Source organism: Aquarana catesbeiana, linkage group LG04, assembly GCF_042186555.1.
Source record: "Aquarana catesbeiana isolate 2022-GZ linkage group LG04, ASM4218655v1, whole genome shotgun sequence".
Lineage (NCBI taxonomy): Eukaryota > Metazoa > Chordata > Amphibia > Anura > Ranidae > Aquarana > Aquarana catesbeiana.
Window position 1 is genome coordinate 83,461,510 of NC_133327.1, and position 17,107 is coordinate 83,478,616.

General features: G+C 41.1%; 1 long non-coding RNA gene across 1 annotated transcript in view; it reads left to right on the forward strand.

The window, feature by feature from the left end:
* The first annotated feature begins 15,589 nt into the window (after positions 1-15,589).
* LOC141141390 (uncharacterized) overlaps positions 15,590-17,107 on the forward strand; it is a 40,683-nt gene continuing 39,165 nt past the window's right edge. The window contains exon 1 of the long non-coding RNA XR_012244056.1: positions 15,590-15,816. This is a non-coding gene — a long non-coding RNA (uncharacterized lncRNA). The remainder of the gene's footprint in view (positions 15,817-17,107) is intronic.

Genomic DNA, 17,107 nt, shown 5'->3' on the forward strand with positions numbered 1-17,107 from the left:
AGCATTGAAACCCATGGCCATGTTTTTATTGCTGTCCATACTCTCTTGTTCCTGTAACAACTGGACTCTGTACAGTTCCAGGAACAGCAAGTTAGCAAAAATCCCCCTAATGTGATCACTGAGAGAAATAAACCTGTGAGAAATTTTAACTCCTACTGACTCTATCCCCAAAAAATGGCTAGAGTTCTTAGGATCTGAAATATCCATTTTTCACTGCAGTCTATACACCTCTATAGGTAACCACCTGGTTGCCTTACACCAATGCCTGGCTGCATCAATTTTGGATTATAGCACATTTTTCTGGAGCTGAACTCAAGCTCATGTTCTCGGTGTATTCCTTAACTGGCAAATAAAATATTTGCAAAGTTCAGCCTAAAATCTTGCCATTGAATGATGAACTCCCTTAATTATTTATCTCTTCACAGCAAAATACAAATGTACTTGACCTTTCTTCCTTGAGCTTTTAAAACATTACATTTTCACTCCTACTGTTGTTCTTGATGTGACTCCATTAGAATGTGTCAGGGTCTCTACTATGTTCTAAAAATTAATTGTGTATGCTTGGAAAAATGATCACAACCTGATATTTTAGTTATGCTTTTAGCAATCTCTGTGGATCAATAAAACAATACAGTTATAGTGTTTGACAGTCATTGTAGACAAGAATTCTATGAGCTTCTGAAAGAAAACAATGTTATCCAACTTATAATTCTTCTTTATTTTCTGCTACAGAACAGTCCCTATCCTCGATGCCCCCAAAAGGACCCATTACACTTTGGAATTTTTAAATGGGTCACTGCAAACAAGAACCCTGATGGATGTTCTTGTCTACAGTTTCTGAAAGCATCGTGTGTAATGAATAATGTATTTTCTTTAGTAGGACTGGTTGGGTTTTCAGTTATCTGGTCTGATTCATGATTAGAATTGTTTGCTCTCATATTTCACAGGAAGGGGTGTGACCTCTTATTGGGGTTAAAAGAGGCTCTATAGATTGTGGGTATATTACATAAATCTTTGTGATCCACTGAGGAGGTTTGCTAAAGGTAATTCTCTGAACTTTTTCAGCATGGGTTTAACATGCACACTACAAATCTCTTGTGAACAGCTGTAGGCCACACAGTCATCTTAGGTGAAGAGGCTGATGAAGAGGCCTTGTGCCTAGAAAGCTTGCTTCCACTTGGTTTAAGCATTGTTCTAAGTTTCTTTATTATGTTGGCTCATAAAAGCACTGTTTGTGATTGTACCAACAGTCAGCATTTTAAAAAATGAAAAATGCAAAAAAGCAGAGCAATATTAACAAAGTTGTATGGCAAACATTACCTACATGCAGTTAACTGAATCAATAAGCCAGACATAATAAGTAGTTAAAATTATTTGATCATTGCTTATAGCATTGATTTCAATCTTGCAGCCAGTAGGACCTTCCTGGGACCAGATCCTGCAGGCAGAACCAGGATTTTGAACACTGCCCCACATTATCTGTCTGCTGTGGACTATCCTGCAGGATCCAGTAAACAATGCAGACAGGTAGTGATGGTCCACATGCTGCAATGCTCTCTGTATTCCTAAAACAAATGAAGTGGAGATGGGTTATTATTAATACCACGGTTACTGATAAGAAGATGGATAGGGTGTGAGTGGGTGCAGCGTGGTGCGGTGATCATAACGCACACACAGTCCAGGTGCAATCAGTAGAACTTGTATTGTAGCAAAGGCAGAACTTGTAGTTGAGACAAACAGTTCACAACAAACCTGGTGGGAGAGGACCCAACCAGGAGCACTCACGAATGTCAACAGGGTGTAGCAGAGCAGCTATCAACCAAACTGACAACATCTGTCTGGAGGGGCAGAATGCAACCTGGCCATCCCGTACCCAAACAGGAAGATGTCCATGGCAATTGAGAGCCCTACGTTTTCCCTTCTCGTTTGGAACCTTTCCCTGCCGCTAACACTGTCCCTGACAGATAAGGGACCTGTCCCTATACTACCCACACGTACCCAAGACGGCCACCAAGGGTCACCTGGATGCAGCGCAGCCAACCAAAATGCTGCCCCCAGGGACCATGAAACTACAGAGAAACCAAGTTTGCCCTGACTTTCTCTCCAAGCTGTGATGCTGCTCCGACCGGGCCCCACTTACAGTGGAGGAAGCAGATTGCACATGTTTACAGGGTTATTATTGCTGTCATGGTCACTGACAACAATGAAGAAGGGGTTTTGTTGTTGCTGCCACCATTACTGACACCAGCTAAGGGAGGATTATTATTGCTGACATTGACCCCAATGATAGCAAATTTTAAATCAGATCATCCAGTACAATACATGGTCTGTATTCACAGTAATGTTAGCCAGTGGAAAATGTACCTGTAAAGGAAAAAGTTATATTCATTCTTACCTTACCCCTGTTTTTTTTTCACTGCTGTGCGTGACATCTCTGTCCTGCTGGGAAGATTCCTGGGGAATGCAGAGCAGACCAAATTTCACAATTAGACACTCCAGTAAATTGTACGAGTATTTTCTCTTGATATTTTCCCAGCTGCTCTTTATTCCCTAGGCTCTCATCCTCAACTAGGATATGCAGGTGGAAGAGAGGGGTAAGTAAAAGTAAATAAGTATAGAGTGCCTTGAAAAAGTATTCATACCCCTTGAAATTTTCCACATTTTGTCATGTTACAACCAAAATCATAAATGTATTTTATTGGGATTTTATGTGATAGACCAACACAAAGTGGCACATAATTGTGAAGTGGAAGGAAAATGAGAAATAGTTTTCAATTTTTTTTACAAATAAATATCTGAAAAGTGTGGCGTACATTTGTGTTCAGCCCCCTTTACTCCGATACCCCTAACTAAAATCTAGTAGAACCAATTGCCTTCAGAAGTCACCTAATTAGTAAATAAGGTCCACCTGTGTGTAATTTTATCTCATTATAAATACAGCTGTTCTGTGAAGCCCTCAGAGCCCTCAGAGGTTTGTTAGAGAACCTTAGTGAACAAACAGCATCATAAAGGCCAAGGAACACACTAGATAGGTCAGGGATAAAGTTGTGGAGAAGTTTAAAGCAGGGATAAGTTATAAAAAAAATCCCAAGCTTTGAACATCTCACTGAACACTGTTCAATCCATCATCCGAAAATGTAAAAAGAGTATGGCACAACTGCAAACCTCCCAAGACATGGCCGGCCACCTAAACTTACAGGCTGGGCAAGGGGAGCATTAATCAGAGAAGCAGCCAAGAGGCCCATGATGGTAACTCTGGAGGAGCTGCAGAGATCCACAGCTCAGGTGGGAGAATCTGTCCACAGGACAACTATTAGTCGTGCACTCCACAAATCTGGCCTTTATGGAAAAGTGGCAAGAAGAAAGTTATTGTTGAAATAAAGCAATAAGCAGTCCTGTTTGCAGTTTGTGAGAAGCCATGTGGGGGATACAGCAAACATGTGGAAGAAGGTGCTCTGGTCAGATGAGACCAAAATTGAACTTTTTGGCCTAAAAGCAAAACGCTATGTGTGGCGGAAAACTAACACTGCACATCACCCTGAACACACCATCCCCACTGTGAAACATGGTGGTGGCAGCATCATGTTGAGGGGATGCTTTTCTTCTGCAGGGACAGGGAAGCTAGTCAGAGTTGATGGGAAGATGGATGGAGCCAAATACAGGGCAATCTTAGAAGAAAACCTGTTAGAGTCTGCAAAAGACTTGAGACTGGGGTGGAGGTTCACCTTCCAGCAGGACAACGACCCTAAACATACAACCAGAGCTACAATGGAATGATTTAGATCAAAGCACATTCATGTGTTAGAATAGCCCAGTCAAAATCCAGACCTAAATCCACTTGAGAATCTGTGGCAAGAGTTGAAAATTGCTGTTCCCAGATGCTCTCCATCCAATCTGACAGAGCTTGAGCTATTTTGGAAAGAAGAATGGGCATAAAAGTCACCCTCTAGATGTTCAAAGCTGGTAGAGACATACCCAAAATGACTTGCAGCTGTAATTGCAGTAAAAAGTGGTTCTAGAAAGTATTAACTCAGGGGGGCTGAATACAAATGCACATTGCACTTTTCAGATATTTATTTGTAAAAAAAATTGAAAACCATTTATCATTTTCCTTCCACTTCACAATTATGTGCCACTTTGTGTTGGTCTATAACATAAAATCCCAATAAAATACATTTACGTTCTTGGTTGGAACATGACAAAATGTGGAAAATTTCAAGGGGTATGACTACCTTTTCAAGGCACTGTAAATCTAACTTTCTTCTTTAAAGGTAAACTTTGTATCTGTGGCAGTGTGTCACTTCCATACAGGCTGGTGTGAGAGGGTTCTACAGTGTAAGTATGCAGGTGTGTGGAAGGGAGTTATCCCTGTTATACGCATGCATTTTCCTAGTTTTATACTGATGTTTTTTATTTGGAAATTGTAAAAAATGGTTGATTCAGTCTTTCAGTCAACTTGTGGCTACAAATGTGGCTCTCAAACCCTAAACTCTGAGTAAAGAAGCTGAGTGCTAGAAAATGGCCACATGGAGCCCCCAGGCCACCAAGAGCAGAACAGTGGACCATGGACATCTTTGCTCAGTTTGCTAAAAAATGTATCTAACATGTTGCATCCAGTATCAGATACCTAGAATACTTCTGCCTGCTTGGGGTATATGAAGCTGTTGGCCTCTATTTACAGCATATCTAAATCCCAAATCTAAAATGTAACATACTGCAGATTACCAGTCCTTAGATGTGATGGCTGAATTCATTTTCTTTTTTCCTGGCTTATGTTTTCCTTTATTTTCACCCAGTAATCCTGCCAGTAACACACTTCCAGGCCTATGGTGACAATGCTCACTGTATTTTTTTGCACTTATCAAACAGATTTAATAAAACGTTTTTAATGGTACATTTATCAGACCAAAAGGCCAAAAACATATTTATCAGGGTTTAAAGATACTTTAAAAGATGCATATCCATGTGCCCACTACCGAATGATCCTGACTACTCTGCCTTTGTTTCAGATTTTAGCCTTTGCTGTTCCAGCTTGCTATGAATATGATGATTCCAAACATACTTTGCTTTGTTGTTCCTAGTCATTATACTGCTTTGACTGCTACGACTTTGACTGCTCCCTGGATTTATTTCTATCCTCTGTTGAGGCTTCATTGTTGGGCTTGTCTGCTGTTAGTTATTGACCTCAGACTTGTACATGAACCTGTCTCTGACAATAATTGGATTCCTTTTCTCTGATACTCAGTTTTGTTAACTCTGGACTTCTCCTCTAGCCTTCTTTAGAGGTTCCTGTGGACCAAAATGCATACCTTCTTGGAAAGTATAAGATTGAAAAATGGGTGCCTCTTCAGTTACCTACAGTATAGACATATAATTACAGCTACCCTGTTGAAGCTGTTTTTTTCCAGGATTGGGCAAAGATCCCATACCTATCAGATGCCTCCAACCCCAAAGCCAATCATTCCTGTTTGTAGACTCACTGGATAACTGGAGACTACAAGGTTTGTAAAAGCCCATGTCTATCACTGGGCATTAAAAACTAAATGATGCTAGTACCACCATCATATCTGCTATCTTGCCTCCACTCACCAGCTGTCACTTAATAGGTGTTCCTGGAACCCAGCATGCTTTTCTGCATTGAAAGCAAGCATGTTTCTGATAGCAATATTCTCACTACTTTGTTGTAGATAAGATCCAGGCAGAACAGTTTCCTCTCCTATATGTCTCTGATAACCACCCAGCAGAACAACAGCCTCCTTATTTCCTCTTAGACTAGACTGACAGTGGTATATCTTACTCAATTTCTGCTTAAGAATAGCCACTCACACCATAAGCTCCCTTTCAGGACAACTGCTGATAACCTGAAGGGTATTGCTGATTTTAGACAGACTGAGCCATACACAACAAACTGCAATGCAATGTGTGTTCTGACACCTATAGAAACCAGCATTCACTTTTTCAGCAATTAGAGCTCTCCTGGATCAGACTACACGGGCCAGCCTTTGCTCCCCACATGCATCAGTGAGCCTTGGCAGCCCATGACCCTGTCCTCAGTTCGCCAGTTTTCCTTCCTTGGACCACATCCTCACTGGCTGTGATTGACAGCAGCGGGAGCCAATGGTAAAGAGGCAGAGAGCCGCTACAGCAGCCGCTCTTCATGCACATTGCTGGATCGGGCTTGGGTATTATTAGGGGGGGCTGTGGAGGGAGCTGCATAATGAAGGTTTTTTACCTTCATGCATAGAATGCATGAAGGTAAGAAAACCTTCAGGCTTTACAACTAGTTTAAACCCAAAAGCAAACATTTATTAAATTGCAGCTTACCAATTCTTTAATGTGATGGCTGCATTAGTTTCCTTTTTTTAGGCTTTCTTTCTTCTATTATCATCTGGTGATCTGGCCAGTAAGTCTGTTTTGATTTTTTTTTTTTTAAAGGCTGTCTTGCAGTTATATGGATGAAACAGACCAATTAACACTGGCAGGGGTGCTTAAAATAATCAGCTTTTATTTATGTAAAACATTTATCCCAAAAAGAAAAATAAATTGTTTACTGTAACTGAATATAAAGTATTAGCTGGAATTTAGCTTCAATTTGTTAGTGTATTTAAATCTGCTAGTACTTCTAACACTTCCTTCCCCCCAAACTGGCAATGCTGCTGTCCAAATGTGCCCCTTGTGCTCCTTCATCCAGAGTGTAGGCACACTAATACAGGAGGTGTATTCACCAGGTGAAAAGAGAGGGGAAAACGCCTACAAAAACAAAAAAAAAAACAAAAAACGAATGCAGCCACCACATCTAAGGATTGGTAAGCTACAATATATTACATTTTTAGTTTTGAGTTTAATACCGCTGTAAAGCTGGGCTCCAGGCAAGCAGCTAAATAAACAGTTGAAACACATACATGGGAACTGTTTTACCTGCCAAGGGATCTGTAATTTTGTGCAGTCTATTTTGAAATGTACTTAGGTCTGCCACATAATGCAGCTAGATCCTTATCTTCAACAGCAACAAAACAGATTGGTAGCTCATCTAACAGTTATTAGACTGCAATGGTATTTTCCTGTTTATTTAGGATTTTATTGCATTTTACTATGAGGTTGTCTATATACCGTATGTGTTGTCTACTCTTGTGTCAAGCTGTGGAAAAGCATGGCAGCAAGCATTTCATTGTACTTGGTGCTTGTATTTGTTCATATGACATTGAACATTTGATGAACTTTTTTTTGGTAAAGAACATACACTATATTGCCAAAAGTATTGGGATGTCTGCCTTTACACGCACATGAACTTTAGTGGCATTTCAGTCTTAGTCCGTAGGGTTCAATATTGAGTTGGCCCACCCTTTGCAGCTATAACAGCTTCAACTCTTCTGGGAAGGCTGTCCACAAGGTTTAGGAGTGTGTCTATGGGAATGTTTGACCATTCTTCAAGAAGCGCATTTGTGAGGTCAGGCCCTGATGTTGGATAAGAAGGCCTGGCTCACAGTCTCCGCTCTAATTCATCCCAAAGGTGTTCTATCGGGTTGAGGTCAGGCCAGCCAAATTCCTCCACCCCAAACTCGCTCATCCATGTCTTTATGGACCTTGCTTTGTAGGGAATTATGGTGTGGGGTTGTTTTTCAGGTTGAGCTTGGCCTCTTAGATCCAGTGAAGGGAACACTTAAGGCGTCAGCATACCAAGACATTTTGGAGAACTTCATGCTCCCAACTTTGCGGGAACAGTTTGGGTATGGCCCCTTCCTGTTCCAACATGACTGCACACCAGTGCACAAAGCAAGGTCCATAAAGACATGGATGAGCAAGTGAACGGTACGCAGCTTGTCATGACCCCTGATGATGTCAGAGCGTACTGACGAAACCGGTAGGGTGTACTGAGCGTGACACGCCACTTCCGCCGTTTGCTACGCAGCTGGAGCGCCAGCGGCGTTTTCTTGTTCATGGATTTGTTTGTCTAGTTGCTCTGAAGTTTTATTTCAGTTTTTACTTTGTCTTAGATTAATTTTTTGGCATACTTCACTATGAGAGCCTTCTATCTTTTTCCCAATCTATGGCATTGATGGTCTGTTATGACCAATCCCGCATTGAGGTCTTCACAAATAAGCCCATCCAGTGTCTACATAGGTCACAGGATTCCTGACCGTACAGCATTTGGATCAAGCCGCGGCCGTGAGAATCCATTTGGCATCTTCCATTGAAGCGTTTTTGACTCCTGTAATGGGGGTCAATATATTCTGGTGAGTAGATTGTGTGGCCGGTGATGGTGGTGGATGATTAAACCTCTTTAATGATCGCCGAACGTTAGGAAGATTTTATCCAGAAGTTACAGAATTTGTCTATTTTGAACACTATTCTTCACTTTTGGATTTTGATATATGTATATTTTTTATTACACATTTTTTTGATTTTGATGATTTTTTTGAGCACTTGGTAATAAACACCATGTTGGGTGTTTTCATATCTGGACTTTTAATTTAAGAGTTTATATATGATTGTATTTAACACTAGCAGTTTTTTGCACTTATACATATTTCTGATTTTTTGGTATTAAGAGATCAACATTTCTTTTGCACTTGCACTTTATAGAGAGCGCAGTTTAATTAATTAATTAATTACTTTCCCATTTACTTTCAAATACAACGTGCTGCTCCTATATAAGATACACGTTAAGTAATACGTTCTCCATCTGTGCGGGTTGGTGGTATTTTCCATCTTTACATGAGAAAAAAAATTGTTTTTTTTTAAAAAATGGGACATTTATTATTTCAAAAAGTAAAAAATATTGTGTTTTTCTCAAACTTGTCGCTCTTTTTTGTTTATAGCGAAAAAAAAAAAAAAAACGCAGAGATGATCAAATACCACCAAAAGAAATCTCTATTTGTGGGGACAGTGTTGCATGACCGCTCAATTGTCATTCAAAATGTTACAGCGCTGAAAACTGAAAATTGACCTGGGCAGGAAGGGGGTGAAAATGCCCTGTATTGAAGTGGTTAAACTTGCAGGGTTGAAAGACTTTTAGGCTGGCCATGCATGTTCAGTTTTCTTGTACAATTTTCCTTTAGATTTACCTTAAACTATGTAGTGCAAGGGCCAGCCAAACTGGATGCAGTTGAAATTTGTTAAGGTTTGACCTCATATTTTATTGTTTTTGGTAAATCTAAAGGAAAATTGTACAAGACAATTGAGCATGTATGGCCAGCCTTAGTTTTCTAGTTGGAGCTCAGCTTTAAAAGTATATTTGTTCACTTTGAAAAGCAGTTATTTTGAAGGAAATAATCTGAAGAATCCATGCGTTTAAGATGAGAAGAGTTAACATTTATTACCTATAAACAACTTGGCATGGGATAAATGGATAACGTTACCAACAACAGAAAAAAAAAAAATGACCATCAAAGGCGGCTGTAGTCTGAAATGACAGAATGCTTTGGGGCCAGAATAGGATGCTGTCAGGAGAGAGAGGAAATGGCTTTTCTGCTGGACTGGCACAATAGGCTGTGGATTCTCTGGGAAACAATGGCTCTTCACCTCCAGGAAGGTTAGGTGAATGTTCTAGGTGCACAGGAATACTGCCGCTTCATTTTGAAGTTAATGTGCGATGAAGAAAACAATGGAACAGCTGACCGAAGAGGCCAGGCTTTGTTGCCAGAGCACGAAGAGGTCAGAACGGTTTAACCTTTAGGGTTAAACAGATCAAAGGGTTTAGTGAATGGAGAATTTCATTTTTTTTCTTTTAATTACTGCCTCACCAAAAAAAAAAAACTGACATAGTATTTGTGTTCTTCTAAGTGACCCAAAATATATTTATCTAGTTAACAGCATATTTGAAAAGCTTAAAAGGTTGATATACTTGGTCACTCTAAAAAATCGACCAATGCCTCTGAAATCCAGGATTCAGGTGATGATGAAAGATCAGGAGTGATTTTCAGCTTGTCTATATCTAGATTGGTGTGCTGTTCCTTGATTAGAGCTGCTCAAATCATTTTTTGGCAAAGCGCATATTTGATTTACTCAACAAGTAAATAGGCAATAAATTGCCCAAAGAAAAGTTGTTCTATGAAAGAATATTTCCTGGAAACAAATATGGAAAATGAAAAAATGACATTGCATGTACAATTGTTACACAATCCATGTTGTAATTTAATGTTTTTTTTATTACAGGTGCTTATATATTGCTGTCAACTTAAGTTGCTTACAATTAAAGGTCCCTAACTCACATTCTTACATACACATACTAGGGCCAATTTAGACAGGAACCAATTAACCTACCAGCATAGGAGGAAACCCATGCAAGCATAGGGAGAACATGCAAACTCTGCTCCCTATGGTTGGCATTCAAACCGATGACCTTAGTGCTGCTAGGCAAAAGTGCTTACCACTTAGCCCCTGTGCTGTGTTTCAATATGCAGCTGCTGTATTTTTTCTAAAATTCAATGCAATATGGCAAACTATACAGATCTCCCCACAGAAGGTTATTATCTGCTTGTGTGATTGGCTATTTTTTTCCCAAAAGTCTGCACTAAGATACAGTGGGGTTGATTTACTAAAACTGAAGAGTGCTTGATGACTCCACCTTGACTCTTCCTCTCCCTCTCCCTCTCCCTCTCCTTCCTCTACCTCTCCTTCCTCTCCCTCTCCTTCCTCTCCCTTTCCTCCTCTCCCTTTTCCTCTCCCTTCTTCCTTTCATTTCGCTTTTTCTTTACCCTGTGCCCCCCTTCCCCTCTTCCGTTTCCTACAAGGGATCCATCTTTTATTTCCATACGGACTCACTGTTTCAGATAAGTCTTCTACTCTTTTGTTATGTACTGCGTATGCTTATGTTACTGACATATAGATGTTTAATAAAGTTCTTACATTTGTACAAAAAAAAACTGGAGAGTGAAAAATCTGGTGCAGCCGTGCATGGTGGCCAATCAGCTTGTAACTTCAGCTTGTCTAATTAAGGCTACTTTCACACTGAGGCGTTTTAGCGCTAAAAATAGCACCTGAAAAGCGCCTATAAACTGCCTCTTCTGCAGCCCCAGTGTGAAAGCCCAAGTGCTTTCACACTGGGGCGGTGCCCTTGCAGGGCAGGAAAAAAAGTCCTGCGGCCACTAACAGGGGTTAAAAGTGCCCCACTAGCGGCCGAAAAGCGCCGCCATTTCCGGTGATGCCCCCCCACCTCAGTGTGAAAGTAACCTAAGATTTTACAAAAAAACATGGAAGCTAATTGGTTTCTATGCAGAGCTTGCACTCTCCAACGCCCGCAAAGCTTGTACTCTCCACTGCTCGCAAAGCGCCACTGTCAAATCGCTTTGCGGGCACTTTTAACCCTTTATTCGGGGTTAAAAGCGTCCCACTATCTCCAGAAAAGCACCGCTATTACAGCGGTAAAGCGCCGCTAAAACTAGGTGTGAAAGTAGCTTAAAAAACATGGAAGCTAATTGGTTTCTATGCAGAGCTTGCACTCTCCAGTTTTAGTAAATCAGCCCCATTGTGCACTATGTGCCTTTAGTAAATCAACACCACTGACATTTCCAAAAGTGTTGGATCCTGCTCTCTACAATACTCTCTGCCTGTCAAAGCTTCCAGCAAAGCGCTGTGGCTGACAGTAGCAGCCACTTGGAGACAGCTGTAATGAAAATACTGCCATCATGTCTCCCTGACAGCTCCAGAGAGAATCTTTCCAAAGCTGTCATAGATCCACATAAAAAAAATGAAATTACTTTAGAAATGAACTATCAGCAAAGAGGTTCCCGATGTCAGCCACAGTGCAGCAAAACCACAGCTCCCTCTGACAGTCGGTCTGGGAGTGGGGGCACTCTTACACAACAGCCCCTGAGTGACTAAGGAATTAAATAATGTGTGTGTGTGGTAGTGGCTGTAGGCCTAGAAAAGTGGAGAACCATCTACAGATAGCTGCATGGAACGCTTTGGTATCATGCATCCCTAACAGCTCCAGAGAGAGTCTCAATTTTCATTATAGCTAATTGTCTGCAAGCAGCTCCCGCTGTCATCTTTTGATTTTTGCTAGAAGCTGCAGCCACTAGTGCCCATGCATACATGAGTCACATTGGAGCTGTGCGCAAGTGGCACCTGCTGTTAGGCTCCATTAACATTTAAACTGAACATCTTTGGTTGTTTTTCAGGCTATATTTTCAGAATTTTTACAGGCATTTTTGGCCTTTTTTTTGCCACTGGAAGGCTAGTTACGAGCGTAAGGCACATTTTTCACATGAGTTTTGCAGGTGCTCCCATTACTGTCTATTGTGGCCAAAACTTACTTTTTCGAGTGATGGGACTCAACCAACATTACGCTCAGGTGTGAAAACCTGGTGTCGAAGCGCATTGAAGTACGCTACAAACTATACAGGTCTGAACAGGGCTTCAGCCTCAGTATTTTGCTGGAATCCATCATATAGCAATGAGGGGAAGGGCAGCAAATGCCAGAAGAGGCACATTCTTATTAAAAGAAAAAAATAAATAAAAATCTTAGGTACAGGTATCTATCCTTTTTACAGCATTAAACCTGAACTCCAGGAACTTTTATTTATAAATATCCAATAGGCCCAAAGGATATAAATCCAGTTTGAAAAACACAGATATTATCCTGTAAAAGTAGTGGTGACATCATCACAGTGCTGTGTATAGTCTGTGCAAAAATCAGAATTGTGGGACGGACCCAGCCCTTCCAGCCCCCACCGACTACAGGAGGGGGCGGCGATAAGACCAATCATTCTATACAAGGATAGAGAGCAGCAGTGATTGGTCTTTACTACAGGAAATTTGCACACTGGATTACTGCTCAGATCTGGAAGAAATACACAAAGCACACCAAGATTCCTGTAAGAATATATGAGTTTTGCATTTAGACAATATTTATTTGTCATGCAGTTCAGCTTTAAATAAAGAGTTATCTTTTAAAAGTGACAGGGTCTGTTTAACCCTCCGCTTTCCCTGTTTATTTCCCTACTGTATTTACCTACCCTGAACCTTCTTTTCTTTCAACTTTATCTCAGAAAATTAGAATATTGTGAAAAAGTTCAATATTGTAGACTCATGGTGTCACACGTTAATCAGCTAATTAACTCAAAACACCTGTAAGGGTTTCCTGAGCCTTTAAATGGACCACTGACTTCACAGTTGTCCAGAAGACAGTCCTTGACACACTCCACAAGGAGGGTAAGTCACAAAAGGTCATTGCTAAAGAAGCTGGCTGTTCACAGAGGGCTGTATCCAAGTATATTAAAGGAAAGTTGAGTGGAAGGAAAAAGTGTGGTAGAAAAAGGTGCACAAGCAACAGGAATAACCACAGCCTTGAGAGGATTGTGAAGCAAAGGCCATTCAATAATTTGGGGGAGATTTACAAGGAGTGCACTATGGCTGGTGTTAGTGCTTCAAGAGCCACCACACACAGACATATCCAGGGCATTGCCTACAACTGTCGCATTCCTTGTGTCAAGCCACTCCTGAACCAGAGACAATGTCAGAAGCGTCTAACCAGGGCTGAGGAGATAAAGTCCTTTTTTCGGATGAAAGTAAATTTTGCATTTCATTTGGAAATCAAGGTCCCAGAGTCTGGAGGAACATAGCTCATATTTACAGCTATTTAGTAATGGCTTGCTAATAATGACTTTATTGAATGTAGTTTTTGCCATTGTAGCGTAAGGCCTCATTCACACAAGGCAGACTACGTTTCCACGAAGCCCGCCTCTGTCCGCCGGCTCAGCGGGAGATCAGTCCGTTGATCTCCGCTGAGCCGGCGGATGACAGGTCCCTCTCTGCTTACTGAGCAGGGAGGGGCTTGTCAGGCACCGCTGCTGCCTATGGAGGGATCGGATGAAAACGGACAGCATGTCCGTTTTCGTCAGATCTCACCCGATCCGCCAGCGACGGATCTGGACGTAGGGCCATCCCTCTGCTTTTAGCGGATCGGACGGGGTCGGATGTTATGTCTCCGCTGACATCCGTCGCTCCATAGGCTAACATGGAGCACCCGTTCAGGTCCGCCGTCAAAACTGACAGGCGGACCTGAACGGTCCGATCATGTGAAAGGGGCCTAAAGCAGATGTGCAGGCAAAAAGTTACATTAATGGAGGAGATACATAATTGTGAATTGGCCTAACTGTCATAAAATTTGTAGCTCTGATCAGCCAGTTTTCTAATGCAGATATCCCTTTCGGGTGACACAGCCAGTGTGACCTCACTTTTCTATACTACAGTTAAAGTAATACTGTAGTAGGTTAATTGTCTCCTGTCTAAATTGGCCCTAATATGTATATGTATTATTAGGGACCTTAGATAGTAAGCCCCTTGAGGGCAGGGACTAATGTGAATGTGCAATATACAGTATATATACAGTACAGGTGCATCTCATAAAATAAGAATATCATCAAAAAGTTAATTTGTTTCAGTAATTCAGTTCAAAAAGTGAAACTCATATATTATCTAGATGTGTTACACACAGAGTGATATATTTCAAGCATTTCTTTCTTTTAATTTTGATGATAATGGCTTACAGCTAGTAAAAATCCAAAAGTCAGTATCTCAGAAATTTTGAATATTACATAAGACCAATTTAAAAAAGGATTTTTAATACAGTGTCTCAGACTGTGGAAAATGTTGCATTTCATTTGGAAATCAAGGTCCCAGAGCCTGGAGGAAGAGTGGAGGGGCAGAGAATCCAAGTTGCATGAGGTCCAGTGTGAAGTTTACAAAGTCAGCGATGATTTGGGGAGCCATGTCATCTGCTGGTGTTGGTCCACTGTGTTTTACCAAGTCCAAAGTCAGCGCAGCCCTCTACCAGGAAATTCTAGAGCACTTCATGCTTCCCTCTGCTGACCAGCTTTATGGAGATGCTGATTTCATTTTCCAGCAGGACTTGGTACCTGCCCACTGCCAAAAGTACTCATACCCGGTTTAATGATCATGGTATCACTGTGCTTGACTGGCCAGCAAACTCGCCTGACCTAAACCCCACAAAGAATCTGCGGGGTATTGTCAAGAGGAAGATGAGACACCAGATCCAGCAATGCAGACGAGCTGAAGGCCGCTATCAAAGCAACCTGGGCTTCCATAACACCTCAGCAGTGCCACAGGCTGATTGCCTCCATGCCACGCCGCATTGATGCAGTAATTCATTCAAAAGGAGCCCCAACCAAGTACTGAGAGCATACTATACTGTACATGGTCATACTTTCCAGTAAGCCAACATTTCTGTATTAAAAATCCTTTTTTTATTTTAGTATTCAAATTTTCTGAGATACTGAATTGTGGGTTTTCACTAGCTGTAAGCCATAAGCCAAAAGAAATGCTTGAAATATATCACTCTGTGTGTAATGAAACTATATAATATATGAGTTTCACTTTTTGAATTGAGTTACTGAAATAAATTTACTTTGTCATAATATACAAATTTTTTTGAGATGCACCTGTATAGCTCCTGCACTTTTGCTCATGATGTCGTATCATAGAAAACCCAAGAGAGATCATTTTTTGGAATAATGTCTGTTTTCTTCGAAGACCAATTTGTCTCTTCTGTTTTCTTTTTCTTTGCGGTTTCATCACAACTGCCACACTGCACACTTCCTTTAGCACCCACCGCCCTTATTTCTGTAAGAGATTACACAAGCTCACTACATTTCCCAGCCATACCAACAAGCCCAAAGACTGGCAGAGATCAATTTAGCTGCTCAGATTGGAACAGTTATCTGGCATGCACTCTCGCCAATGAAGCAGCTGATTTCTCCAACCAAACTTGGAAAGATTTTTTTTTTCCCTGAGCACACATTCTGGAAATTCGAGACACCTGGTCATCTTAACCAAAGTGACTAGGGAACCATGGTGAGAACCCTTGTTCAAAATGTATTGTTTCCTCTATTCCCTACAGTAGCTTAAAGTGGAACCTTAGCAAAACTTTTTTTATGCGTTTTCAATGTAGTGAGGAAGGATTAGAACCTCAATCAAATTTTTCTGTTTCAATATGTTTATTGTTTTGAGAATGAACATAAGAATTCAAAGGCAAGCCTATGAATTACCCATGCAGGGACTAGATCATGGTTAATCATTACTCAGTAGTAATAAAGATTATAGTCATGACAACTAAAATAAAGGTATTCTGGAACATAGGGATACTATCAAAACATTAAAAATGCAAAAATGCCTCCAAAATCTACTCGCAGTCACCTGGGGGAGGCTCTTCTTCTGCAACCAACCCAACAGGGCAGCGACTGTGTAAGCAAAGACCAAGAAAAATTAGAAAGAGTATGTAGGGGAAAGAAAAGAAGAGTGCAGACAAGAGAGAGAGAGGGTGGGGAGGAGGGGGTAATTTCGAGGCTCCAAGGGGAGCAGTCAAGCAAGGCCTAAACAGACTGGTTGGAGTGAGGGGAACTCATATGAGATCCATGGTCCCCAAATCTTGAGAAATTTTGCATGTGAATCATTTGGAATACTGGACGTTTGTTCATGAGGCATCATTGCAGTCATTTGCATCTTCACCACCAGGAAGGCTATGCGCTGGGTCTTCTATGCTTGAGCTATGGTCCATTTAGCTAAGATAAGGGATATGTGGCCAGCTTCTGCTGTGATGCATATAAGCTGGGAATTGGGCAGTGTAATAGGGCCAGCCTTGCGTCCCTACAGACCATTATATGGAAAAGGGTCTAAGCTGAAAACCCTAGACCAGAACCCTACTAGTCTGGGGCAGGACCATCAGGTATGCAGGGCATCCCCCCCGTTGTCTGCAAATCTCAATCAAATTCTTATTGCTTCCTGTGCCACCGTGGAGCTGTTGTTGCCTGGACAGGAAGACAAATTTTCTTCAATGGTGACACCAATAAATACCCAACAGAAATTCTGGCACTTTCACAATGCATGCCATGGAAACCACATTTTTAACGCAATAACATTTTATTAAATATCTACCAAAAGGTTTTTTAAAACACATTTAGAATGAAACATGCTAATAAAAAATGTACATAAAAAAAACGTTTTTATTATTTATCATTCTATGCATGAAGGTAAAAAACCTTCTGTGTTCAGCAGCCCCCCAGCCCCACCTAATACTTACCTGAGCCCCCTCCGATCCAGGTGGAGGGGGCGGAGTCGAGCCATGGCTCTGTGTGTGAATGGATAC